The sequence below is a fragment of the Marmota flaviventris genome, chromosome 16 (genome assembly GCF_047511675.1).
Source record: "Marmota flaviventris isolate mMarFla1 chromosome 16, mMarFla1.hap1, whole genome shotgun sequence".
Lineage (NCBI taxonomy): Eukaryota > Metazoa > Chordata > Mammalia > Rodentia > Sciuridae > Marmota > Marmota flaviventris.
Window position 1 is genome coordinate 68,751,073 of NC_092513.1, and position 27,226 is coordinate 68,778,298.

At 46.5% G+C, this 27,226-nt stretch overlaps 1 protein-coding gene across 3 annotated transcripts in view; it reads left to right on the plus strand.

The window, feature by feature from the left end:
* The window catches only part of Ldlrad4 (low density lipoprotein receptor class A domain containing 4), a 366,677-nt gene that overhangs the window by 104,424 nt on the left and 235,027 nt on the right, over positions 1 to 27,226 (plus strand). The window contains exon 1 of one of the 3 annotated variants that reach the window (XM_027920672.3): positions 14,185 to 14,367. The exons of the other annotated variants lie outside the window; for them this stretch is intronic. The gene's annotated coding sequence lies outside the window, so the exon portion shown is untranslated. Of the gene's footprint in view, positions 1 to 14,184; positions 14,368 to 27,226 lie in introns of those variants that run through there. 3 annotated transcript variants of the gene reach the window in all.

Consider the following 27,226-nt stretch of genomic DNA (forward strand, 5'->3'; position numbering starts at 1 on the left):
CTCTGCCCCTCTGTGCAGCTTCTGCCAAAGCACAGCTACCTCTGGCCGTCCATCCAGGTAGTTGGAATTCTCTCCATTATATCCATCTTCCAGTTTCATGGAAAATCAAGTTTGAAAATTCAATGAGACCTTTTCGTCGTCAGTTTGCTTTTTTTTTTCTTATATGGAGGAGAAGGAAAAAGCCGTTCGTCCATCTTTACAGATAAGCAAAGTAGTTTCACAAAGATCCGGTTTTGTGATCCTGCCATCCACCAAAAGGCAGAGCGGAACTTCAAAACTGAGTGCAAAGCTCCATCACTGTACCATGGTCTTTTTTCAGTACTGGGCACAGTAGATCCGTTATACAACCAAAGCAACCCCAGTCTTGTTGGGCATTTGGGGACTTCATCATCCTCCCAAGCCTTGTCTCTGCTTGGTCTCCTTCCTTCTCTCTGCCCCTCTCTTCCTCCTCCACACTTTATTCCTTCTGTGACCAGAAAAGGGATCTGTAGGTGGGACGAGACTCTCTATTCTCATCTCTCGTCCTTCCTGCAACTTCTGTGACTGTGACTGGCATTTCGCGTTCTCTGCCATCTTTCCTTTCTGCCCCCCTCCTTGGGTTTTCGTTTTTAGACTGGCACCTGCTGACGTGTGTCCTCCCTTTGTTTTATTTAAGAGGTCCTCGCGACAGACATCCTAGGGAGGTGAGAGGAGAGTGGGGAAAACCGGATCTCTTCCCCCCTCCGCTCTGGTTTCACACATTGATAGCAGTTGCGCTTCCAGAAACAGATCTAAAAACAGCACCTGCCGCTCTGGACTGTGACAGCGGATCCCAGCCCTGAGCCGAGCTGTGCCCTTCCTCAGCGCCGCGTTGGTGGATTTGTTTGTGAATGTTTCTGAGAGTGTAAAGGTTACTGTCACGCATATGTTTACTCTGTGGAGATAAGGTTCTGGTGAAAATAGAATTGAACTGGGCCATGTTCTCCATCTTTGCATTTCTGTGAAGAACACAGTGCAGTTTCCAAGAATTGTTGGTGGATGTTCCTCTGAACGTAAAAAACAAGGCTCAGTCGCTCACACTTGGTGTTGCTGGAGGGAGCACCTGGGAGCCTGGTTTGTGCGTCTGTGTTGGTTTCAACTGGGGGACAGGCGGGGAGGAGGGAGATGTCGGTGTTTTAGCGTGATGCTTTCCTTCCAAGAGGACAGCCGTGAGTCGGGGGGCGTCTTTTGTTTTAGGTTTGCTCTCTTGGGGTAGAGGAGGGAGGAGGTTACTTCTTTGCTGAAATTCATGAAACAGTTTACATTTCTCTTTTTGCTTCATTTGTGATATCTGTGATGTGCAATTTGAGCAAAGTGGTAGACTATTTGGGTAGGAAAGGGCAAAGTGTTGGTAATTTTACTTCCCACAATTTAGGGACTGCCTTTTCTTGTGGCTTGAGAAGGGTATTCACTTATTAAAAAGATTGGCTTTGCAAAAAGTAATGTGTTGTGTGGTGAACACATTATCTCTTAGGTCTTTTTTTCCTTCTGTATGTGTATTAAGCTTTGTGTTCTTTTCAGAGGTAAAAGTAAAAACTTAGTGTAAATACATGAATGAAACCAAAATAGGAACAGTCTGACAGGGGCAATGGTAATGTCCTCTTTTTTAAAGTTATAGATAAAATGATCTTTATATTGAAATGGTAATAAAAGATCATGAAGAACATTTTGAAAACAGTTTTAAAAAGAAAATAAAAATCACTCAGTCATACTTCCTAGTACTTTTGTTTTTGGTGGGGGTTGTGCCGGGAATTGAACCCAGAGGTGCTTTACCACTGAGCAAGCCCCCATTTCCTACTGAACCCAGAGGTCTTTGCCACTGAGCTTCACCCCAATTTTTTTTTAGCAGGGTCTTGCTAAAGTTGCTGAGGCTGGCCTTGAACTTGTGATCCTCCTGCTTTAGCCTCCTAAGTAGCTGGGATCACGGGCATGTGCCACTGTGCCTGGGAGTAGCTTTTCACTTTTTTGATAATGTCTTTGTATATTCAAAATTTCTTAATTTTGATGAAGCACAAATTTCCTTTTTTTTTTTTTTTTGGTGGTCTCTGTTTTTGGTGTCATATCCAAGAATTCATTGCCATGTCATTGTTGAGAAGCTTTTCTTCTTAGAGTTTTTATAGTTGTAGCCCTTATGTTTAGATTTTAATCCATTTTGAGTTATTTTTGTATAAGATGCAAGCGTCCAGCTTGATTGTTTTGCATGTGGGTGTCCAGTTTTCTCAACTTATATGTTGAATAAACTGTTTTTCACCCATTGAAGGGTCTTGGTACCCTTGTAAAAAACATCGGACCATATGTGCAGGGTTTCATTTCCAGGTCCCTGTTCTACTCCATTGTGTGTCTGTCTGTCCTTATTAGTATCGTGCTGCTTTGATTATTGTAGACTTGAAGCAAGTTTTGATATTGGAAAATTGAGTCTTCCAACTTTGTTCTTCCTCTCAAGTTTTTTGTTTTGTTTTGTTTAAGGATCTCTTGATGTTCCATATGAATTTGAAAATGGATTTATCAGAGTTTTGATAGGGAATATATTGAATTTGTAGGTCATGTTGTATTGTATTGACATCTTAGCCATCTTCAGTATTCCAGTCCTTGAGTCAATAGAATGTCTTTCCATTTATTGAAACAGATTATTAATTTTTAAAGCATTGAAGCAATGTTTTTGGTTTCCAGTATACCAGTCTTTTTAACATTTGATGTAAGGCACAATATTAACTATATTTGAATCACCATGTGATGTTTCAATAGGTGTATACATTATGTAATGGTCAAATCATTAAACCTTTGTGTAATGCTTAAGTCCAACGCTTATTAGTTTTTATGGTGAAAACATTTAAAATCTTTTCTTCTAGACTTTTGAAACCTATGGTACATTATCTTATCTGTAGTTACCCTACTTACTGTGTAATGGCTCTGAAGAGCTCCGGCCTAGTACCAATGATTGACTTTTCACCATTCTTCCCTGTGCATTTGTCTGTCCAGCCTCTGGTAACCACAGCTCACGTGTGAGTGAGATCATGCAGTATGTACTGTCCTGTGTCTGGCTGACTTCAGTTCACATAAAGATCCTCAGTTCCATTCATGTTGTTGTGAATAATAAGGTTTCACTTTCGTAGCTGATTAAGATTCTACCATGCATGATTCTTCTGCACACTCCTTAATTAAGTTTATCTGTAACTATTTTATTCTTTCTTATGCTATCATAAGTGGAATTGTTCTCTGAATTTCTTTCTGGGTTGCTCATTGTTAGTTCATACCAGTACATGGATGTTTATATGTTGATTTTGTTTCTTATTAGTTCTCATAGTTTTGGTGTGCACGCATCTGTGTGTGTAAAATGTTTATGATTTTCTACATTTAAGATTATGTCAGCTGTGAACAGAAATAGTTTTACCTCTTCCTTTTCTATTTGTATTCTTTTTATCTGTCTTTCTTGCCTGATTTCCCTCTGTAGGATTTCCAGTATTATGTTGAGTAGAAGTAGCAAAAATGGGCTTTCTTGTTCTGCTCTTCATCTTAGAGAAGTAGTTCTCAGTCCTTCACCTTTGAGTGTGATGTTACTTGTAGGGTTTTTATAGATAATCTTTAGAACGTTGAGGCAATTTCCTTCTGTTTCTGGTTTGTTGAATGGGTGTTGAATTTTGCCAGGTAATTTTCCTGCATCAATTGAGACAATCGTGGATTGTCCCCACATTTGTTCTGTTAATAGGATATATTTATTGATTCTATGTGTTGAACCTCCTTTAATTCCCGGAATGAATCCCCCTTGTTCATGTTGTATAATCCTTTTAACATGCTGCTGAATTTGATGTACTATTATAGTCAAGTTCTACTTAACGATGTTTTGGTCAGGGATGGGCTGCAAATACGATGGTGTTGGCATAAGATTCTATTGCTTATGACATCGTACTATCTTAGTTTGTGAAAGAACATTCTATGGTTTGCACCAAAATTACCTAACAGTGCATTCTGAGAACACATCCCCATCATAAATGGCACGTGACTGTATTTTGATGGAGGTTTTGTATCAACTATTCATAAGGTCATTTGTTTTTAATTCATAGTTTTCTTATAATGTATTCTTTTGACTTTGGCATCCCGACTCCGGCACTTCCCCAACCAATGAGAACTCTTCAGGAATCCCCGCGAGAGCTCAACCGGAACTCAATGGGAACTCTGCGAGAACTCAAAAGTCATCATCTTAATGGCTCGCTGGCGTCACCTCTCAACCACTACTTCTGGCAAAAATGCCATGTGGCATCCCGACTCCACTGTGGCCCTCAACAGATGATACTATTTTTTTAAATAGTTTGAGAAGAATTGGTGTTGATCTTTTTAAAAAGGCTTGGTGAGATTCACCAATGAAAACACTTGGTCCTTGGTTTTCCTTTCGTGAGAGGTTTTGCTTGCTGATTCGGCCTCCTTCCTACTTATAGGTCTACTCAGATTTTCTGTTTCTTCATGATTCAGCCTTAGTAGGTTGTGTGTTTCTAGGAATTCGTCCTTTTCATCGAGGTGGAAAATTTGTTGGCATAAAATTGTTCCTGGTACTTTTGATTCATATAAAATGAGTAGTAATGTCTCCACATTCAATTCTGATTTTCTTAGTCTAGCTAAATGCTTAACAACTTTTCAGATCTTTTAAAAAATTATTTTTTTCTCTCATTTTTCTAGACTCTGTTTTACTTTTGTTCTATTCCAATTTTTTGTTCTTTTCTTTCTTCTTCTAGTCTTGAGTTTCATTTGTTCTTTCTCTAGCTCCTTGGGATACACAGTTAGGGTGTTAATTTGAGATCCTTCTCTTTCTTTTTCTTCTTCATCTGTCTCTATGTCCTCTTCTGCTCCCTCTCCTACTTCTCCCCTTCCCCTCCTTCAGCTTAAGAGATAACGGTCTCACTGTGTTGCCCACACTGGCCTCAAGCTCCTGGGGTCAAGCGATCCTCCTGCCTTGGTCTCAGCCACCAGCTGCTGCGCTGCACCTAGTGCTGAGCCACCCGGTGCCCCTACCACGTGCCACTGCTCTCCACGCACTGTAAACTACGAAAGCAAGCTCACACCTGCTTGTGTGGCTGTGAGAGTCCAAGAGAGAAGTGTCTGTATTTTAAATATCACAGCAAGGAGAAAACAGAATCTTTCTATGATTTAGGTGGCAATATTTCTTTTCTGTAAAGTATTTTGTTGGTTATATCTTTCCTCATCATTAAAAGTTTTCTCATGATTACATATAATTTTATGAATTATTCCAATTAATTGGTTTTTAAAAAATTTTTTTCTCATTCCTTTCCTCTTTTGTTCTTTCTTTCTCTCCTCATTTTTCCTTCTGTCTCCCTTCCCTCACACATTTTTTTCCTTTCTCTTCTCTTTCTTCTTCTCATATATGTTAGTATTAAGTTATTGTCATTGATGTTTAACTTTTCAACCTACTATATATTATTTCTCACCCACTTTTTTCATTATTTAGAAGAATGGTATAAATTATTAGCAATAAATTTTTAAATGTCTATATTATGATTTGTTCTGAAATTACCACTATCCCTGGTGTTACTGTCTTCTCTCAAAGTGGAGCTGATGATTGAACTTAAGCACCTCAATTGTGCTGACAATAAGACATAACCCCAGACCAGGGCTTACAGTAAGAGATAAGTGCTCATTAAAAGACCCTCCCAGAATAGAAGATGGACAAACAATATAGGATATCAGAAAATGTGAGGAAATAAACCAATAAGATGTCTTCAAAAGTTTTTAATCCCCCAATAACTGAACCCACAGACTTTGAAATGGATGAAATGCCAGACAAGGAATTACAAAAGTTGGTTATTAAAATGATCAACAAATTAAAAGGAGAGCTAAGGAATGAACGAAGGAAGGAAACGCAAGATATAAAAGAACATTTCCATAAAGAGATAGAAATGGTGAAAAAGAACCAAACATAAATCTTGGAAGCAAAAGACACAATAAATCAAATATGAAACTCAGTTGAATGCCTCTCCAATAGATTAGATCAAGTAGAAGACAAAGTTTCAGAGCTTGAAGTGAGGTGGATACCTTTGAACATTCAGACGGTATTAAAGAAAAAATGAGAAACTATGATCAGAATATAGAAAAACTCTGGGACAACTACGAGAGATCAAACTTAAGGTTCATAGGTATTGGGGACAGAGCAGAGATACAGGCTAACGACATTGATAGGCTATTCAGTGAAATAATAGAGGAAAATATCCAAGCCCTGGGAATAAGATGGACATCCAGTTACTGGATACATTTACAATCCCAAGTAGACAAGACCTGAGAAGAACCTCTCTGTGACACATTATAATTAAAATGCCAAAAACCCCTAATAAAAAATTAAAAGTTGTAATAGAGAAATGCTGGTCATATTCAAAGGAAAACTAATTAGAATAACAGTAGATTGATTACAAGAAACCCAGAAGGAGGACTTGATCTGTCAAGCCCTGAAAGAAAATAGTGACAACCAAGGTTGTTCTATCTAGAAAAACCATCCTTCACAATCAAAGAAGAAGTTAAAACCTTCCACAATAAGCCAATTTAAAGGAATTCATGACTACTAAGCCAGCATTGCAGAAAATACTTAAAGGAATCCCACACAGAGAAGAAGAGAAGAGCAACCAAGAGCTTGGGAAGGAATAAATCTTAATTCTTCAATTAAAAGACACAGACTGACAGGTTGGATTTAAAAATAAGACCCAACTATATATTACCTGCAAGAAACACGTCTCACAGGTAAAGAAATTCACAGGTTGCAAATAAATGGGTGGAAAATGATACTTCATGCAAATGGAACCCACAAGCAAGCAGGAGTAGCTGTTCTCATATCTGCCAAACAAATTGTAAGCCAAAATTAGAAGAGACAAACAATTTCAGTACACATTGGTAAAGGGGACAATCCCAAGAGAATATATAATTATAGTAAATGTTTATGCCTGAAAGATTGGTGCAATGAGTTGTATTAAGCAGATACTACTCCACATAAAGATGCAGACAGGCCCCAGTACTGTAATACTGAGTGATTTCAATGCCTTTCTCACTAACAGATAAGTCATCCAGACATAAAACCAGCAAAGGTACCACAAAGTTAAAACATACTATAAGTTAATTGAACTTAATGAGTATCTACAGATCATTTCACCCAACAACAGCTGAATGCACTTTCTTTACAGCTGCTCATTGAACTTTCTCCAAAATAGATTATATATTAGGCCACAAAGCAGGTCTTAACAAATTTAGGTAATTTGAAATAATTTCTTGGAATCTTATCATATCATAATGGAATGAAATTAGAAATCAACAGCAAGAAAAACCAGAGGAATGATGTAAACACATGGAGAATGACCATTACACTTTTGAATCACAAGTGGCTTGTCAAAGAAATGAGAGGAGAAACTTTAAAATGTTTAGAATCAAGTGAGAATGGAAATACAAATATATATGCCAAAATGTCTGGGAGATAGTGAAGGCAGTTTTAAGAGGAAAGATTATAGCTCTGAGCTCCTATATAAAAAGGTTAGTTCTTTCAGCATAAAAGACTCCTCAAGTCTTTGTCTGGTACATCCAACGCCTGTGCTTCTTCAGCGACAGTGTCCACCACTTTTTTTTTTCCCCCTTAGGTTCATGTTTTCCTGTGTTTTGTTTTGTTTTGAGGGTTCTTTTTATTTTTATGTTTTTTTTTTTTTGTTGTTGTTGTTATGGTGTGTGCTTTTGTGAGGAACATTTTAGGTATTTGGAAAAAAAAATAGCTACCTTCCCCTGTATTTCTGGAGTGGCTCTGTGCTGGGGAAGCCTCCACTGCTTGGCTGGGCTTTGAAATCAGTCCCTGGGGAGGATTAGGTCCTTCTACTCCTGATTTTTGTGATGTGCCTTGCCTGGCCCGTGTGCATGTTTTTCAATTCCCCTGTACACCTGCTGTTTTAAAATCTTCCTGAGTCTCTCTTTGGCAAACAGGCCAAATATTCCATTATGTCCCTCTGCCCACGACCTCCTGCCCCTGGTGTCTGGGGGTCTGTAGTTTTGCTGTGGTTTTCCCTGCTGTTTCCTGTGGTGTTTCCTAGCCTGGGATCTGAGCTGGGTTGCTGACTGAGACTCCAGCAGCCCTCAGACATGTTAATGTTGCAAATTAGGTCCGGTCTGCTTCCTGCTGAGGGAGGGAAGCTGGACTGCTGACCAGGAAGGGGATGGGGCAGAGGTAAATGGAGAGGCCACAACATCACCTCAGCCTGCACCAGTGCGTGTCATTGCTCCATGGAATCCCACACGGTCAGGCTCAGGTTCAGGTTTGATACCCCAGAGATGGGTCAGAGGAAGGGACTCCAGTGGCCAGGAGTCTTAGCATTAAGTCACCAGGAGAAGCTCAGGGATAGAGAGGACTCTGTCCTGTAGACAAAGGCCCTCAAGTGAGTGGAGAGGCTCTCTCAGGAGGAGGAGAGCAGGGCTGTGCACTGTTGGAGATGATCCCCTGGGAGCCTATGGGCGAAGGTACAGGGGGTCAAGGTCCCCTGCAATCGGTGGCAGGTAGTTTCTGAAGGTTGAAGTTGTCCAGCGATGAGATGGTCTGCTGTTTGAGTCAGGACTTTCCCTGTGTGTTTAAGGGAAAGCCAAGCTGTGTTGTGAGCTGCCAGGTCCAGTACTTTGCCGATCCATTTGCTGGGTAACCACTGCAAAAAGGGACCAACGTTTTTTTTTAATGACAGATAAACATGATTTTGAACTCATTTGGGGAAATTTAACAGGTGATGACTGATAAGAAGGCTGGTCCTTGCTCACTTGGCAGTGACAGCTGCTTTAGGCCCACCGTGACAGGCCCACTGCGTCGACCAGAAAGGGTCCCGATTCCTCACCCTGCTTTGCCTTCAGGTGACACTGGCCTTGGCTTGTGTGTTTCAGAGGGTTCCCTCCAACCCACAGGCCTGTGGCCAGGCCCGGCTGGAAGCTGATTATTGTTATTCCTGGCTATCTTTGGCTTTTGAAATAATGTGACTAAAGTTTTCTCAACTTTTGGTGGAGCAGAGGATGGGAGCTCTAAGTGGGCCCTGGAAGGGAGAGATGTTAAGCCTCTAGCTGCCCTAGGTCTTCAGGAACAGTCCCTCTCCAGTGATGGTCAGGTTCTACCACCTCAGGGCTCAGCCAAGCTCCTGACACCCAGGACCCAGCCTCTTAGCTTCTTGCTGGTTGTCTCTTGTTATCAGTGGAGGGAAAAAAAAAAATCACACCTCTAAGGCACTTTGGAGGCAGGTTTATTTTAGGGTCAGACTGAGAATAGGGTCCTGTGGAGGGTCTCTTCTGTCCTTGGGAAGTTGTAACCTAACCCGGGTATAGCAAGGTAACACAAGGGAGGACACGCACGTGCTGCATTGTATCCAGCGAGGACATCAACAGTGTCCACCAGTGATGATCCTGCCTAGATTCCGCAGTCAGTGCTGCCGTGGGCCTTGTCTGGTAGACCTCATCCTTCCATTGTGGTATCAGTACTGAAGAGCGTCAGTATGACAAAACGTCCCTGAGATTTGGGGGTTGAGCCATTTCCAGGTTATCCAGAGTAAGCATGAATGGTCATGAGAAGAACATTGGTGAGTGTGGGTTTTCCCATTTCTGTCTTCAAATGCACTGGCCATTGTCATTTATTTGCTTTAAAAATCTCCAATATTTTTCAACAAGGTAAAATATGAGATGCAGGCATGCTGGACTTTCTTACATAAGGCCTCTTGCCTGGGGGAACTGAGTCAAGGAAGGTGGACGCACACGGATCCTTCACCAGGCAACGGCTCCTTCACCAGGCAAGCCTGAGTGATGGGAAGGTCCCTTCCTGGCCCCAGGAGAATTTCTGTATTTTTATGTCCCACTTTTCCCCCTTTGATCTCCACTGATCTCCCCGGTGTTCCTGTTTTTCCTCAGAGAAGGGGGCGTGGGGATAGGAACATAAAAACCCCACCACGTTTTGCATTGAGAATGGCCTTTGAGGTTTGCACCAAGTACTTGTGAGTTGAAGGCTCATGTAAGCATCAGCTTGCAGTGGAGGGAGTAGAGTTAGCGGCACACATTTAGTGTTCTGAGCTCCAAAAGCAGCACCCTCTGCAAGAGCCTGTGGCTTGCTGAGAAGACCCCCGATGTGGCCACAGGATCCTCACTCTCTCCAAATATGCTTCAGAATGCCTGTCCCCATTTTTCTGTCACCTATATGTGTATGATATACTGATGTTTTGGGTGGTGATGATTTCGAGGAAAGGGGAGACGTCAGGTTTGGAGAGCAGCTTTTGGTCTCTGCAGCTTCCTTACAGAGACCCCAGGAACTTGTTGCACCTCCCTCTGGGTGGTGGTTGCATGGCTTGACCCCACCCCCACCCCAGCCGAGACAGCCATTTCCACTGTGGCCCTGAGCCAGGTTTGCGCCGTCCCATCGGCTGGAAGGTCAGAACGTCACCCTGCCGGGTCTGTCCGTGCAGGTTCCCTGGCAGTTGAGTGAGGTCATCCGAGGAGGTCCAGATGCCTCCCTGTGGCCCTCATCCCTGTCAGGTGTTGTGGCCACAGGTGAGGCTGCCTGGTCCATGCAGGGCTTTGCGGCAGGATGAGGGCTGTGGGCTGCGTGGTTCCCCTCCAGGGCCTGTGTTCCTCTCCTTGGTGCTGTCTGCTGGGCTCTGCCTGCAGCCAGTCGGAGCAGGCTCCCCGCAGACCCAGGCTCAGATATGGACAGATAGCTGGTGGAGCTAATGACTTGGAGCGGCCACTGAGGATGGGGCTGGGGCTGGGGCTGGGGCTCAGGGGCAGAGCACTTGCCTAGCACGTGTGAGGCACTGGGTTCTATTCTCAGCACCACATAAAAATAAGAAAAATAAAGGTCCACGGACAACTAAAAAAATATTTAAAAAAAATGAAAGCCCATGGGTACCGCTGTCTGGCTGTGAAACCTCTGAGTCCCCAGGTTGCAGCTGGGTGACCTTTCCATCGAGGTCTCCTTGCTCCAGGTGTGATCCGGATGTTTCTAGCTGGATCTTCACAGAAACAGACACACATTTTTGAAGCCAAGTTGAATAAAACAGATAGAAAATTAGAAGGGTTACAACAGCCGAAGATAGTTTGCTGGATCTAAGAGTATGGAAAGCAGTTTACCAGGAGTGAGAAGGGAAGGCCAAAGTGACACATCCAGTTGTCCTTGAGCGTGGCTTGTATGTACTTGGATTATGGGCAGGAAGGTTCCTTTGGACTCCGATTATGCAGATTACACGAGAGGGAGGTGGATCCTAGCTGTGAGCTTGGTGGGCACTTCAGGCCTCTGTGGAAGAGCTTAAGTGGAAAACTACTTTTTTTTTCTTCTTTGCTTAAGGTACGAGAGCCTGACTGTCTTTTGCTAATCATGTGTCTAACCAGCGCTGTGTGATGTAGTTATCAGGTTACTCATCAAAATGCCGACTGGCAGCCAGGGCTGGAGAATAATAGGAATGGGGGCAGGAGGGCGTTTGCTGACAGCTGCACTCTGCTTCCCTTAATGAAAATCTCCAGGACCGCACCCGAGGAAAAGGAGACTGGGAATTAACATGCAGGTTTCTCAAGTGCATGTGTGTATGTTTTAATTATCCCAGCGCCCAAAAGAGCTTTGTCTAAACAGAGCGGAGCCTGTCATGCACCATGTCAGGCTGAGTCTGGGAGTCAGCTCTGAGGACGGCTTTGCATTCTTAACTACCGCACGTTGTCTTTGAATTAGTGATGGCTTATGACCTTGGCATTCAGGAACTGTTTTGACAGCTGACGATGATAATGCTAGTTCTCATTTTCATGATAAAATATGTAGTGTCAGGAGCAGTACTGTAATAAAAATAAAATAAATATTGGTTGTGGTCTCAGAGGTGCCTTAAGTCTTTATACTCAGTCTCATTTTTAAAAAATGTGAAACATTTTAATTGCCAAATTAGCAGGCGCTCCTCGGTGGAGTGGTAATACAGTGCGAACCTTGGTATCTTACAATGCCTTGTCCTTGTCACAAGTCTACAGACAATTCCAGGTACTGTGCACAGTCTTTGCTGCCATCTCTACTAGACCTGATCTTGTCATCAGAGATTCTACATTAGCAGACATGACTGCTATTGTGAACTTTAAAGATTGGTCTCAAGTATACTGTGGATATGTAGATGTTTTGTTCCAAAGAAAAAGTGTCATCAGCATAGAATGAGTTTTAATATATATTAAATGAAAACTTTATATAACAGTATCTGTAATATGATTTTTTTTCCCGTTTTTTTATAAAAACATGCCTAATCATCTGATCTGCAAGATACTTGCCACTAATATTGGGTAACTTTGGCAGTGAGGGTTATAATGTTGGTTAGTTCATTTATCTCTATTTCTAATCTTTTTCACAGTGAACATTACTGCCTCTTAAAAATGTTCTCTAGTGACAGATATTATTTGAGTTCTTGAGTAGGGGCACATTTCATGCAAGTAGAAAGTGACTGTTAAAATCCTCTGTGGAAGCACTTTATTCTGTTTCCTGCACATGTGAAGACGGTGGAGATGAACTTGGTGATGCTTCGAGTAGTATATGCCCGGGAGTCTTTCAGTCCTTCCTTATAGAGAAAGAAGGAAGGAAGGAAGGGAGGGGCAACCAGCCCAGCAGGCAGAAGTGATAAACTAAGGGTTGACAGTGTTACTGGGGTCGGGCTGGAGCACTGGTGTGGATCTGAGCCCAAAGCCTATGTCCTCCGCGTGGTGCTGTTGGAAGGTGGTGGAACCTTTAAGAGATGGGACCTAATAGGAAGTTTTAGGTCACTGGGTCATGACCTTGAAGGGGATTGTGGGAAGCTGGTCTCCTCCCCTCTCCATCTCTGTTTTCTGGCCACCATCAGTGGAGCAGTTTGCTGTACCTCGCACTCCTCACCATGTTGTGCGGCCCTCACCACAGGCCCAATGCATGGAGCTCATCAGTCATGGACTGATGCCTTTGAAACCATGAGCCCTGATAAACCTGCCTTTTGTAAAAGTTGATTATCTCAGGTATCTTGTCATAGTCATGAGAGCTGACTAACACTGGGTGTGCAAAGTGCTATGAGTGCGTGGAGCAAGGAGCCCAGGACAGTGTCCTTGTCCATAAGCAACTTAACAGCTTAGCTGGGGAGATAGGAAAGGATCCTGAGGACCACACAGTGGCCTGCTGCTGAATTGTCCAGTCCGTGGAGAGCCGTGCAGTTTGTGTGAAGCAACCTTGCCCACCTTGCACTCCTACGAGCATTGACCAGCATCATGTAGCCTGTGCGTGAGTTCCCTCCATGACAGTTGCCTTTTCTGATAGTACCTACTTGTGTCCCCATGTGGAGAAATGTCCTAAGAGTAAATGGTCTTGATACTGAATGTCATTCCTGTAAAAGCCCATTAGATGGATGTCATTTCAGTCAGAGGGGAGCCATCTCAAAGTCCCCAGGATTTCCTAGTTGGGTTTGACCTTTTTTTTTTTTTAATGAGCATCCTATAGACATAATTTGAAACTTAAAGTAAATATTTGTTTCTGTAAGTCTTGAACTCACAACGTTGTGTGCACGTCCCACAGTCAGCAGACATTCTGGAATAGGCCCTGATTGCTTCTCAACTGATCCGGAGCCTGGTTTCTTCCCGGCGTTGTTTTCTATTAATGGCATGACTCAGAGTCATGTCGAAAGTTCAGCTAAAACGAAGTATTTGATCCTTTGAAGATTTGTATTTCTTTACCCCTGGCTTGACCAGGGTAGGATATAAGCTCTTATTAAAGATCAGGATCTGGAATATATTTATTTGATGTTGAAAACTTCAACAGAAAAAAAAAATCCTTCTGAATAAATATGAGAGTGGTCTGATCTTTATCTTCTGAATTCGTTCACTTAATGTCTCTTATAGTGAAGCCAAGCACACACACACACAAAAAAAAAAACCAAAAAAACAGAATTTGTAACTTCCTGCTTCCTGTAGCAAGAATACGTGGGGTTCAAGTTCCATTTTTAAGGCAGAGTCAATGGCCGTTGCCCCTAGTTCCTGACGCTCTGGAAAGGCTTCGGGGACATGTGGGTCATGGCTGATCTTCATGACGGGCGTCAGGGTGGTCTTTGTAGGGTGTGTCCTTGAGGCTGCCATGGCAACAGGACCCTGAGTGAGGAGCAGAGTGGCTCAGCCGGATGTGGTCTCTGTGTCTGTCAAATCATCTCAGAGGAAGAAAGAGTTTCTTGCTTGTCAGCTGCAGTCCTGTCTGATGGCTGCATTCCTCCCCAGCACCCGACAGCAGCCACGGTGGTGGGTGCTTACCGTGTCACGAGGCAGCGCATTTCAGATTTGCCTGATTTGTAATTATTGAAGAGCCCAAGAAACACCAAGGAGTTCCTGCATGTGAGTGAAAACCCACGTGCCCACACTTCACGCTCGGGTCCTAGCCATGGCCATTGGAGCCACCAAGAGTGAGAATACTATGGCTCTGTCCACGCAGGTCTTCCAGGAACGAGAAGGCAGCATCCTGACCCCCGTCCCCATGGAATCCCAACCTGGGGAGATGGGAATCTTAGATAAGCTGCTCAGAAGCGGGCAGGAGCTCTGTGGGTTTGGGAAATGGCTGTCGTAGGGACCTGAGTCGAGGTCAACCATCAGGCTGGATGGTCATGTTGTAAAGGGCTCTGGTGTTCATGCCCAGGAATTGCCCCCCGCCCCACAGGTGCAGGGACCCCAGTCCTGGCCAGAGATGTTTTAGGGACTGGTGGGTTGAAGGATGTGGGGGATGGGAGTGCAGGAACTGGGGTGGCCACGCCTGTTTGAGTCCAAGAGTACAAGAAGAGGAGGTGCTGGTCTGGGAGGAAGGATCCCTTTATGGTGTATTAAAATTGGGTGAATTGGGGGGGGGCTCTGCACTTTAGACTGTAGACTGTGGCTAGAAATTAAGGATTTGGAGCTCAGGGAAGGGATCCTGCCCAAAGTTATAGGTTTGGGGTCATTAGGACATAGGTGGCTGTCAAGATGGGTCTGTAGACAGAGACGATGGCAGGCCTGACTGTGGGACTCTGGGACACCAGTGCTCGGGGCCAGGCTCAGAAGGAAGAGGGAACAAAAGAGAGGAAGAGCAGACCTGTCAGGCGGCCACCTGGAGAGGGTGGGTGGGTCTCTTCTGGATGTCTGCAACGTGCTTGCCTGCCTTCTTGTCATCTGTCCTGCTTCTCCACGCCCTTGCTCCTGGGCATGGACACCAGGTTCTTGGGGAACACCTGCAGCTGCAGAAGGTGCCCCTGGACAAGGCCTGTTTGGACTTTGTGTGGACAGTAGGTCCCCAGCGTTGTCTCACCTTGCTTTTCTTCCATCCAGTTTGGAGCTAGACGCTACTTTGAGAGATGACCAGCTCCGACTCTCTCACTACCCGAGGAAACTGGAGACTGGAAAAGCCAATTAGGCCCAGGGAGGGCAGCGGGAGCCCAGGCCTTGAAGAACTCAGTGCCCGCTGCTCCAACTAGCCAGGCGCCACCTCTTCTTACCACTTTTTGGTTTTTTTCTTCTTATTACTTATTTTATTTTATTTTCTATGGTGCTGGGGATGGAACCCAGAGCCTTTGGCTTACCAGGAATCCACTCTGCCGCTGAGATGTCTCTTCACCCTTTCTGACCAGAGTCGTTCACCTGGCAGAGCTGGGACTTCCTGTGTGTGGTGGTCATTTATTCTATAAACAAGGTCCTGTTGGTCGTTGGTTACTGTAGTGCTGGGTCCAGCTGCCCAGCTGCTGCATGGACACAGTGGCGGGGCCCAGGCAGGGAAGGGTCCTTCCTCTCATTCTTCTGTGGTGGGGAGGTCGCAAGGGTGCACAGCTCTGGCCCTGCCCCTCTGGCTTCAGGTGGGCAGGGCTACTCCAAGTTGCATTTTGTCTCCGTCTAACCTGGCAGCCATCGCAGAGCTTCTCCGACTCTGGGCTTACCTGTCTGTGAAGGACAGATGGGCAGAATTACCTGACCCTGGGAAAAGACCAGCTTCATAGCTGGGTGTAGTGGTGCACGTCTCTCATCCCAGCAGTTTGGGAGGCTGAAGCAGGGGAATCACAAGTTCAGAACCACTTCAGCAACTTAATGAGGCCCTAAGCGACTCAGTGAAACTCTGTCTCAAAAGAAAATGTAAAAAGGGCAGGGATGTAGCTAAGTGGTTAAGTGCCCCTGGGTTCCATCCCTGGTATCAAAACCAAACAAACAAACAAAAAACACCCAGCCTCATAATAGATGTGAATCAGTATTATATAGAGAAATGCATACACGTGACACATGTCCACCCTGATATGGTAGTGTGCAAAAGAATCAGGTACAGGGCTGGGGTTGTGGCTCAGCAGTAGAGCGCTTGCCTAGCATGTGTGAGGCCCTGGGTTCGATCCTCAGCACCACATAAAAATAAATAAACAAAATAAAGGTATGGTGTACAACTAAAAAATAAATATTAAAAAAAAAAGAAAAAATCAGGTATATAGCCACACTCCTTGAAAAACTCTGTCTCTTTAAGTCTGAAGTACTATGATTGGGAAATGCTAAGAGGGGCTAATAAGATTTCCAGAGTGCTCCAGACCTCTGTGGGCAAAGCCACTACAGAGTGCATTGTTTCCTGACTTGGACAAATTTATGCATTGAATTAGAAATGCTAATATGTGTATGTATATGTATGTATGTATACATACACACAAATATATGTATGCAAATAATGTATCCTATATGTGTACAATTATATATAATATAATGCACACAGATGTGTGATATATACCATATACAGTATACATAATTTATGTATAATGTGTATCTCAGAGATAAGCTCACCTGTTATTTGTAATAGTCCTCATGAAGCGAATCCCTCTCTCAGCTGACTGCAGCCCCTGGAGTTGTCTGCTGTCCTTTCTGTCCGCCGGGCTGGCTAGTGTTGTGATTTCTGCCTAGAGGGCAGCGGGTGGTGGAGAAGGAGGGACATGTTTTCATTTTTTTTTGCCTGAGGAAGCTCAGTCGGCGTGCATGCGTATCAACTGAGTGGATATCGAGGTGAAGAACGAGAGGACCATGGCTGTCCACGGGATGAGGAGGCCCAGCCCTCCCAGGCAGAGGGCAGTGACCTCAGGAGCGGTGGACGCTGTTCTCCTTCCATCTTTGCTCTTTCAGGGACTGCCTCTGGTGTACTTGTGTCTGGTGTTGGGGGTGCAGGAACCCCATGCACTCCCTGCCCTTGGGGAGCTCCCCAGCTTGGTGCAGATGGATAAGGGAATGATGCTGAGAGATGGGTGGCCCAGGCTGCACCAGCGGAGCCTGCGGGGCCCGTGGCCCAGGCTGGCTGTGGGTGGGCAGTTGCTAGCTTGGGCACTGCAGACGCCTCCTGGGCACTCTCAGATGGTTGCAGCGTGAGGTTTGCACTGGGAGTGGAGGGGGACACTGGACCGTGGGAGGGCACAAGTGCTCTTGAGCTTGAGCCACGTCCTAGCTGCAGTGGGGGCCATGGAAGAAGCCAGGCAGAGCAGCACCTGTCTCGGATCTGCATTTTTGAGAGTGCCTCTGTGCCACCACACCTAGATAAATGCTGATCGCCTCTTAGGACATAGTGAAAATGAACGTCAGGCTCTTTAGGTAAATATTCTTTCCTCAAGTGTCCTCTCTTTTGATGACAGACTTCTGTTAGACACTGCGTGGGCTTACGCTGTCCCACGGGCCCCCACAGGCCCCCTACCCTGTCTTCCACTTCATCTCCAAATCCGAGGTCACCAGATTTGGTCAGCCCACCTGACCGCTGCCCCGCCACACCTGCCACCTGGAGTGGGTTCTGGGGAGGTTTGAGCACCAGTCGCTGGAGTACATCTCCATTAGTGTGGAGTGGTTGGTGTATGGACATCTTTAATACTCAGCCAATGCACTAATTAAATTCCTGGTTGCAAATGGCCCTTCACGCAGGGAGCTGTGCTGATGGCATAGCATTTCTCAGTAAGAAGTGGATTTTATATCCTGACCATAATTCACAGTAAGAAATAAACGTTGCATTGTGACCAGGTTCACAGGCTCTGCTACACGTGTGTATGTCACTCTAGGGAGGTCTCCCAAGGAGTTTGGTTTTGGCTTGCTTTGTTAATTTTGCAGCTTAGTAATGAGTTACCATCCAAAGTTTGAAAACCCTTGTCCTGTGGGATCTCATGGCCCTGGGTACAAGTGATGTGGCTCGTGGTCTCCACTCCTGCGCTGGGTGGGCACACAGGGGAGACGGCCAGGGATGCACGTGGGAGCTGGGCCTCGTGTGATGCTGTGGTTTCAGAGTCGCTCTCCCTTTGCCTGTGTTTGAGCCGACTCTGCTGACGTCCTCAGTGGTTCCAGTGTGACCCCTCTCTGAGAAGGGCGATGCTCTGAGAGCCTGCCCATGTGGCCTCAGGTGAATCTCCGTAGCTGAGAGACCCACCCAAGAGAGGCAGGTTTATCATCACAGCTTTAGACGTGCATTAGACTGTGCTCCTTCCACTTCCCGCTCTGCCAGAGGGGCCACAAGCCTTTCCCGACACCAGGCCTTTCACGCCAGGCACTGCTGCCTTCCTGTTTCTCCATCTCTACCTTTTCTCTCCAGAAAATGCAACCGGGATTTTCAGACTAAGCCATTGGATCCAGGAAGGTTTTCTCCTTGGTAAGGAGTTCAGTGGGCAGGAAGGCGCGAGGCGGTGGGAGGTAGGACCTCGCAATGGCTGCAGAGAAGCGCCCTTCCTGCAGAGGTAGCTCCAGAGATAGCTGCTCATCTCATCTCACATTGATGTGCCAGTGACCCAGAAAGCCAGGTCACAGAAAGCAGCTGTGACCTCCCACGGGAGCTGCCGTGCTCACACCCAGCTGCCGCCACACCCCTAGTCACAGGTGTGACTCACCTCTGCCATGGCACTGCGAGCTGTCATGCTCTCCTGCATAAGCACTGTGTGTGGTCTCAGGCACACCTTCCACCATGACAGCTACACTTATCCAAACCCGGAGTCAGGGAACGGCTAAATGACAGGCAAGCATCTTTTTACCAGTGCATGTTTTTATCAGCGAGGAAAGATTCATTATAGGATTTCTTTAAAGTGCAAAAATTTCTCTATCATTAGATTTATCCCAGTTTTATGAGTTTGAGGCCCAGATGTGCATAACTACTGGAGATATCTGAGCCGGGATTTCTTCTTATGGAGGATAGTACACTGAAGTGGATAATACCTAAAGAGCATTTCCTGTTTCCAAATTCTGTAATTCTATTCAAATATGAACAATTAATTTGTTCACCACGTAGTTCATTGCACTTTTATGTATTACTGAATTCAGTGCGTATCGCCATGTACATTTGCTAGGGGCACTTACCTCAGGAATTCTAGTGAGCACACTCATTTATATGCTTGGCCTTCATAGCGTAGACCTGGAGAATTTCTTCTTTGCCATAATCTCATTGGGATAGACATCAGGGATGGTGTTTTTCTTTTCTTTTTTTTTTTTTTAACCTACCTCTCAGGAAGAAGGGGGAACTGGTTGGTCAGCAGAACCCTTGATATCTTTGTGTTAGTGCTGAATACTAAGCTCAATTCTAAAGGGAAATGCAAATCAAGTCTTGCCCTTGGAACTATTAGAACGAAGTGAAAGAGACAAGATGTTTGTAAAAAAAAAAATACAGAGAACACATAAGAAATGATTACAGTGCGTTAATTTGTTGCAGCTGAGCAGAGCTGGTAGGTAGGTGTTGGGAAATGTTGAGCATTTGGGGTGTTGTGAGTCCAGGGGTTCCTCAGGGACATCTGAAAACAGAATGAGACTGAACTGAAGAGGGTTTTTCCCACCTTTCTCTGGAGTCTTGGAGTTGAAGTTGAATAAGACATTTCCCCCAAATAAGGAAAGCCTTGTGTGCTCTAGTCGACTGGCGGGCAGACTATGGCCTGTGGTCCACCTGCTGGCCAGGGCTTGTTTGTATTGATAAAGTTTTATTGGAACATGGCCGCACCTGTGGGCTTACGTGCTGTTTGTCATGGCTGCTTTCAGGCCATCCTGACAACATAGGGGAGCAGGGACAGAGACTGCATGGCCTTGTGCAAAGCCGCCCGCCATCTGGCTCACTGTAGGAAGCTTGCCGACTCAGCTGTGGTTGCTCCTCGTGTTACACAAAGTACACACGTGCATGCAGTAAATACCAACAATGGATTTTTCTGCCTGGAGTCTCATAGACTAGCAGATTTTAGTGGTCTGGGTGTGAGCAGGCCTCTGCATTTATTCCCAATCATTTTTATCATTTTTGATGGAGCACTTAACAGCTCCCCTCTTGGCATCATCTGCCACAGCCATTTACTTCATCATTGTGTGTGTGTGGGGGGGTGTGTGCGCGCGTGTGTGCATGCGTGCATATGTGTGCATATGTCTTTCACACACTCTGGCTTGTGTGCTTTGGGAACCTCAAAATAACAGAATCGCAATATTTTAAACAAAGTTTGTGTGTGGCATTTTCCACGCATGTTTAAATATCTGTGTATTTTTGCTTCAGTGCAATGAAGAGGGTGAGTGCTTCCTTTAGCTGCCCGCGGTACAACCTGTGCAGACGCACTCAGCTCGCTCTGCTGCTTGTGTGCTGACTAATCAAATAATTGATTTTTTTCTCCTTCCACATTTTTAGAATCAGATTATTTTTTTCAAGAAAGCTTATGACATGGCTTCGTGATTTATAGTTGAAATCTTTGTTCTTACTGTAATTTTCAAAGATTCATGTGCTTTTTGAATGAGGTATACAGTGTATTTAGTGAAACAAACTGAAATAGCTTGCCTTTTCTATATCAGCAAAATGGAGATTTCTTAAAATAGCAAATCAGTAACTTGTTTTTGAATAATATGCCAGCATTTAACGTGGTTTAAATCATTTTATGGTTCACTATGGAAATAAATATTACCTTTCTATTACCCTGCATATTTTTAACTAAAACATGGAAATCATGTTGATACTTTACAATTTTTTCTTTGTTTTAGAATTTTCTTTTAGAATTTCTTTTGGGGATTTTAAGGCTACCTAAATTATTATTATTATTTTTGTCATAAATACCCGAGATTCCTCCAAAGTGTCTCTATTTTCTTTAAAATGACATGTGGACAGTGGCATTCTTCTATGTCCATAGTTGTGGATATTTTCTACACGTTTTGCACATTTCCCATCACTAGTTTGATCCTCAGATGAGTGGAATTTGCTGTTACCTTTCTCAGAGAGATCAGCTTTGGAGGAAGTAATCACATTTACCTGATGATTACACATGGATTTTGAACATTGTTAGCTTTTGATCCTCATGGATATCTTACCTCACGAAGGTGGAGGAAACACTTAAGGGAGGGTCATATGAAGCATTACGTGAATGCCCTTATGCCAAGCCAGTCTTCTTCAGACCCTGTCATGGGTAGTGGACTAGCAATTGGAGGTAGGAACTAGCTGCTACTGCAGAGATGACTATCATCATCATCTTCGGTTTCTAAAGAAGGTGCAAGACTCAAATCACTGGACTCTAGAATCTTGCTACTTGAATGTGGTCCATGGACCAGAGGAATCAGCATCCCTGGGTGCTGGTTAGAATGCAGAACCTCAGGCCCTGCTCCAGACCTGCTGGACCCCAATCTGCAGTTCACCAAAATTCCCACAGAATTTTGCACGGGTGCTGAACTTTGAGAAGCTTCCGTCTAGACCATCAGGTTCCCAGAATGGTCCTGCTTGAGAATCACTTTTGGAGCTTATGAAACACTACTCAGTTCTGGTCCCAGCCCTCAGAAATATTGATTCCGAAGGTCTGGGGTGATTCTGTCTCCCAGCCAGGTGTGGGACCAGCTGGTCTGAAGTGGGTCCTCTCAACTTGGCTGAAGGGACATTCAAGAAATGAACTGCTTGCTGGGTGAGAGGTCCACAGCTGGCTTCGAGCACTTGGTCCAGCCTGCTGTGAGCCTTGCTTTCCCTGAGACTCCATCCCTGGGTGGACTTTTCATTCCTCAAGAGCCCACAGAGGCCTGTGGGCTGCTGGGACCGGTGTGCTGCCCGCCACTCCAGCTGAGGAGGACGGAGGTTTTCAGCAGTCTGGCTACGCAGCCTCCCTTCCTTTCTTTTCCAGTTCCCATGGAAACAGATTGTGGGGAAAACTGGGCATGGTGCTATCTTTACCCTGTTTTTGGCGATCGGAGGTCTGTTTCCATGGGAACTGAAAGGGGAAGGGACGGTCGTGGAGTAGCTAGACTGCTTTTAGATCTCAATGGCAGCCTCCATCTTCATGACAAACCCACTTCGCCCAAGCTTACCCTGGGCCAGGGGTCCTTGCAGCTGGGGATGTGGCCATGACTCATGCATCAGGGGAGGTGGGCCGAGGAGGAGGAGAGAAGAGGGAGCTCTGAAAATATCTTTGAAAATGCCAATGATTCCCTTTTCCTCCAGGAAGCCATTTTTAGGTGTTGGTAGAAGTTGTTTAAATGCCATCTTTAGCTATTATTTCTTGTATGGTTTTATTGAACATAATAACATGTTTTCACTCAAAGGAAGTGTGGAGATGAGTCACTTGACTGGGAGTGTGTTCTCTGTGGGGAATCCCTCACAGTGAGTCACTCTGCGTGGATCAGTGTGTGGCTCTGTGCGTCGGGTGGGAAGGAGGCCCCTGGGGGAAATGGAGGCTTGGTCAGCATGACCAGGGGGAGGCTTGAGGGAAGTGGGAGGCTTTGGTCAGTGGTAAGGGAAGGCAGAGCCCACCCAGTGCTGATCTACGTAAGCGATTATTTGAAGAGGAAAATATTAAATTCTGCTCTAAACGGACCTAAGATCTAACTCCTTGGGGGTTTGGCCATGGAGTGGAGTTCATTAGGGTGGGTCACGAGGTCCTTTTTCCCCTTGTCCCCTAACTTGGGCAAAGGACAGTTATTTCCCCCTCTTGTCCCTTTTAGCCTGGCTGGCGAACAACAAGCCCGGTGCTCCTCCTCAGGGTCTGACAATGGCAGGCAGTGGCTTCTTGGCCATTCCCCTACTCCCCTCACTGCCTCAGCCACTTATGCAGGGGGCCATTAGGTGTTGGAACCACGCGTGTGCCTTGGGTCCTATCTCGTCACCAGGGCCTTCCCCATTTTAGGGAGGACGAGTGTGAGGCTCAGACAGGTGCTGGCACGTGCCTGAGAAGGGCGAGGTGAGCAGCTCAGAGCTGGTGATCTGGCCCCGTGCTCCTCCCCAAGGCTGTGGGGTCACCCCAGTGCCAAGGGGACCTGAAGGGCCCTTCTGCCTGATGGAGCCCCTCTGGCAGAGCTGTCCCCGTGTCCCCATCACCATCTCCTCCAGCTGCTCTCGGATGCTAGTCTTGTGTGTTTAAATATGTGTTCTCTCCTATTTCACATGTTTTCATGGATATGTATTTTTTTTTTTTAAGATCAAATGGATGCCGGTGGTGTTGGTGATTCTGGGGGATGTTTGGGATGTTTGGGGACACAGGGAGAGCATCGGTGACAAGCAGCAATGGCCACTTCCCCATGGGGACGGAAGTCAGGTGCTCATCTCTGTCATTCCAAGGACTGCATTTGCTTTGCCAGCCAGTGAGAAGGAGGTGGTGGGAGGAGGGTGGTGGTGGGAGGAGGGTGGTGTCCATGGGCGTAGGGTCTCCTTGCTGCTCCTGCCCCTCCATCCCAGCCTCTCAGGGCTCTGGAGGCCCTGGCCTCTCCCTGAAGGACTCTGCTGAGGTCAGCACTGCGGAGCTGGGAATAAGATAGGTCTGCTCCTACTTGTCGACTCCACAGGGAAAGGGAATAAATAAGGCCAATTATAAAGGGAAAAGGGAAGCTATAAAGAAGAAATGGCTTAAACGTCGGGGAAGTGGGCTTCAGGTTGGATGGTGAGCTCTGACCCTGGGTGGCGACATGAGTGGTGCTTGCAGGTCAGATCTGGTGGTCCTCGTTAGCTCTCGCTGCGAGAGCCTGTGCTTTTCCTTGGCCGAGTCTCAGGAATCCTTTCACCTCCGTCTAATGATGGATGATGATACAGACCCTCACTGCGGTTCACGTGTATTTGCCGATCCCTTTTGCTGGGTTGGGTCCATGATTCAGAATGGGGTTGCTCCTGTAGCTGCTGCAGCTCAGCGACGCAGCCAGCCCCGGCCTCGCTCTGACCACCAGGCTCGGCATCCAAGGAGGGCCTGTCTCTCCATCACTGCCTGGGCTGCTGTGGGGACTCTCCATGGACAACCCTCATTGGCTTTTGCGGTGTAAGAGCACATACCTAGGCCTTTGTTACCGAGGCAGCAGAAATGAGCTCTTTCTGCTTGGCTGGAGGCCTCCAGAACACCCGGGTCGGGGTCTTTGTGGCCCCTGCAGTTGAATGCCAGTAGCCATCCATGCCCCTGAGTTCTCTGCCCCTCCACAGCTGCTCTGCAGGACAGATGCACTTTCCAAGCCCCGCCCCGTCTAGCCTTCCAGAAGAGCCAGACTGTCGCGTTTCCTCCAGAGTGTGTGGAGTCAGGGCTGCGTGTCCAGTGGCCCTGTGTGCCGGGGCCACTCACGGATGCTGCCTCCTCGTCATGCATAGCTGCCACCAAGGGCTCATTTGTCATGCAGTTGCAGCTAGTGACCTCAGCTGGGGGACCAGCCTCACACAGGACCATCATTTCGTGTCATGTCCTTCAGACATCAGCCGAGATGGTCACCTCTTTGGATTTCCGTGGTCAGATTGAGTTGCTTCTCCAGCTCTGACTGCCTGGACCCAGTGGCTTGATCCCAGCACTCACTGTGCCTCAGAGGGCGGCTTTGGCCGTGGACTTCCAAGCTGTTCTGGGAAGGCTGCTGCGGAGGTTGTCATTTGATTCTTCAAGTCCGCGTCTCTCCCTGATGGTTGCAGAAAGCCTGATCTTCTGAGGATGGTGCATAATTAATCACAGGTCACTTCTGGTTCCAGCCAGTGAGACAACACTGTGCAGAGAGGTCGAGCAGAGACAGCAGTTTCAAGAGGACACGGGCTGGGGCTGGGGCTGCTCCTCAGGCAGTGGGAAGCTCCTCTTGTCTCCAGAGGGGAGCACAGCCTTGCCCAGCTTTGTCTTTGTGGGCATCGGGCAGCAAGGAGTGTGCCAGAGGGCACATTAGTGAGCACCCAAGATCTGCGAGTGGGTGTATGGGAGTGGCCTCCAGCTGTACCCACACTGGACTGAGCAGTGGCCTCTGTCTACCACTGATCAGAGCCGGGCAGGCCCAGAGTCAGGAGGCATCCATCAGGGGCTCACTGCTGCTGTCCATCGCCCTTCTCCCACCTGCCCCAGACAGCGTGGACTTGTCCTTTGGAAATATCTAAGGTGAATATTATTGGAGTATTTCTATCCATCACCCTCTGCAGACCGGATATTGAGTGGTGAAAATTATAAAGTGGAAAGTTACTTTTTTTTTTTTCCTGAAGGAATATATTTCTCAAAAAACGAGAGTGAGCAAACAAGGACATTTGAGGTGTTCCCTGAACGTTTGGATGAAGAGGTGGATGTGGAGCTGGTCGGGAGCTTTATAAACAAGGAGCACCTAGGAAACCCTTGCTCAGGCCAGCTGCTCAAATTGGGCAGCTCGCTCCTTCCCACGGGGAGCCTTGGCTGTGGTTCTGTTGACCAGTTATTATTAGCGTTCAAGGGCTGGCTGTTCCGCTCCGGCACCTCTTGGAGTGTGGAGGAGCGCGGCACCCACCCGCTCAGGGCTTGGCACTGAGTCACCCTGGGGAAGTGCATCCAAAGGTCACCTGACTGGTCTGGGCCATCGCTGACACCTGATGGGGCTGGGACTTGCGCAGAGGTGGCTTCAGGAGAGATGGGCACCTCCTCTTGGAGGTGCCAGCCTGATGGGAGGTGGCAGCTTGGAGTCCTAAAACGCCCTGCGTCCTGGCCACGCGAAGCCCGTGCTTGGCCACCTTGGAGTTTCCTTCTGGGGCTTTGTGAAGGCTTGAGAAATGCCAGCACTTCACAAAGGTGACAAACCAAACAGAAGAGGTAGGAGCAAGGCAGCCTGGACCTGCTCGCAGGCTCCCCAACAAGGAGAGGTGAACGCAGTTCACCTGTCCCTGTTCCTCTCTGTTGCTGCCTTTAAAAGTTGGTGTTTCAGTTTGAAAACATGAAAAAAAAAGATCGAATACCAAGGGATATCAGAGGCTCTCTTTCCTTTTAAGGGCAAATTTCTTTTTTGTCGTTTTTTCCTTCTACCACATTTTGTACCAAATACCACACCCACGCGTTTCCTCTAATTCTGTATTCTTTACCCTGTTTCTCCCTGTTGTTAATTTTAGCTGACATGGAATGATTCTGAGCTTTGATTTTTATCTATGGAGAACTTTTTTTATTTTTGAAAATCAAGACAAATCAACTGGGGACCCATGAGATAAATACCACGCTTCTATCCAGTTAGGTCACATAGGACCTGGAGGCGGGGAGCGGTTTAGGGCGGATTCTCAGACATGACTAGAGGTCTCTGCTGAGGTGAGCTGTCATGACCAGCAGCTGTGGCCTCCTTCACACTTACCAGGGTTTTCATCTGTTCTTCACTAAATGCACAAGAGCTCCATGGGCCTCCAGGTGTCCTGGTTACTTCTGTTCTATAGCAGAGGACACCCAGGCTCAGAGAGCATCAGTAACCACGAAACTCACCCACAGCCCTGGAGGGGGCCGACTTGGGCCTGGACTTGGGTTGCCTGGCCTCTTGGTGTGGGAAGCGCTCACTGGAGTGTGTTTTGAGTGATGTAGGGATGAGCACTGCCTGTCCCCAGACCCCGTGAGGGGGAGCTTCCTGGGGAGTTTGAGTGCCCCATGGCCACCGGCCTCCTTGTGTCAGTGCCCTGGTACTTGGTGCAGCTGATGCAGGATAGAGGCAGTAGATGGAGGAGAGGACCCCGTTGAGGTCATCTACGGTTCAGTTCAGTTCATGGGCTCCTCTGTCCTCCAGTCCAAGGAGACTCAGGGAAAGGTGGAAACTCCTCCACAGATAGATGAGGCACAAGAATCCAGGTAACAGGTAATGAGGGGACCGAGGTTAGTTTGTTTACTGCTGTCCCCGGCTCCTCAGATAACGTGGGCTGGCCCACATATTCCTGCCAAAGTGCAGAACGAGAAGACGAAGCTGGTGTCCTGCAGGCCACCGGGCAGGGAGTGCTGTGGGAGGCACAGGTGTCCCCAGGAAGCCCACTGTGAGCCGACGGCAAGGAGTGGCTTGGCAAACTGGGTGGAACTTGTCTCCCAGAACAGCTCCCTGGTCCCTCTTCTCT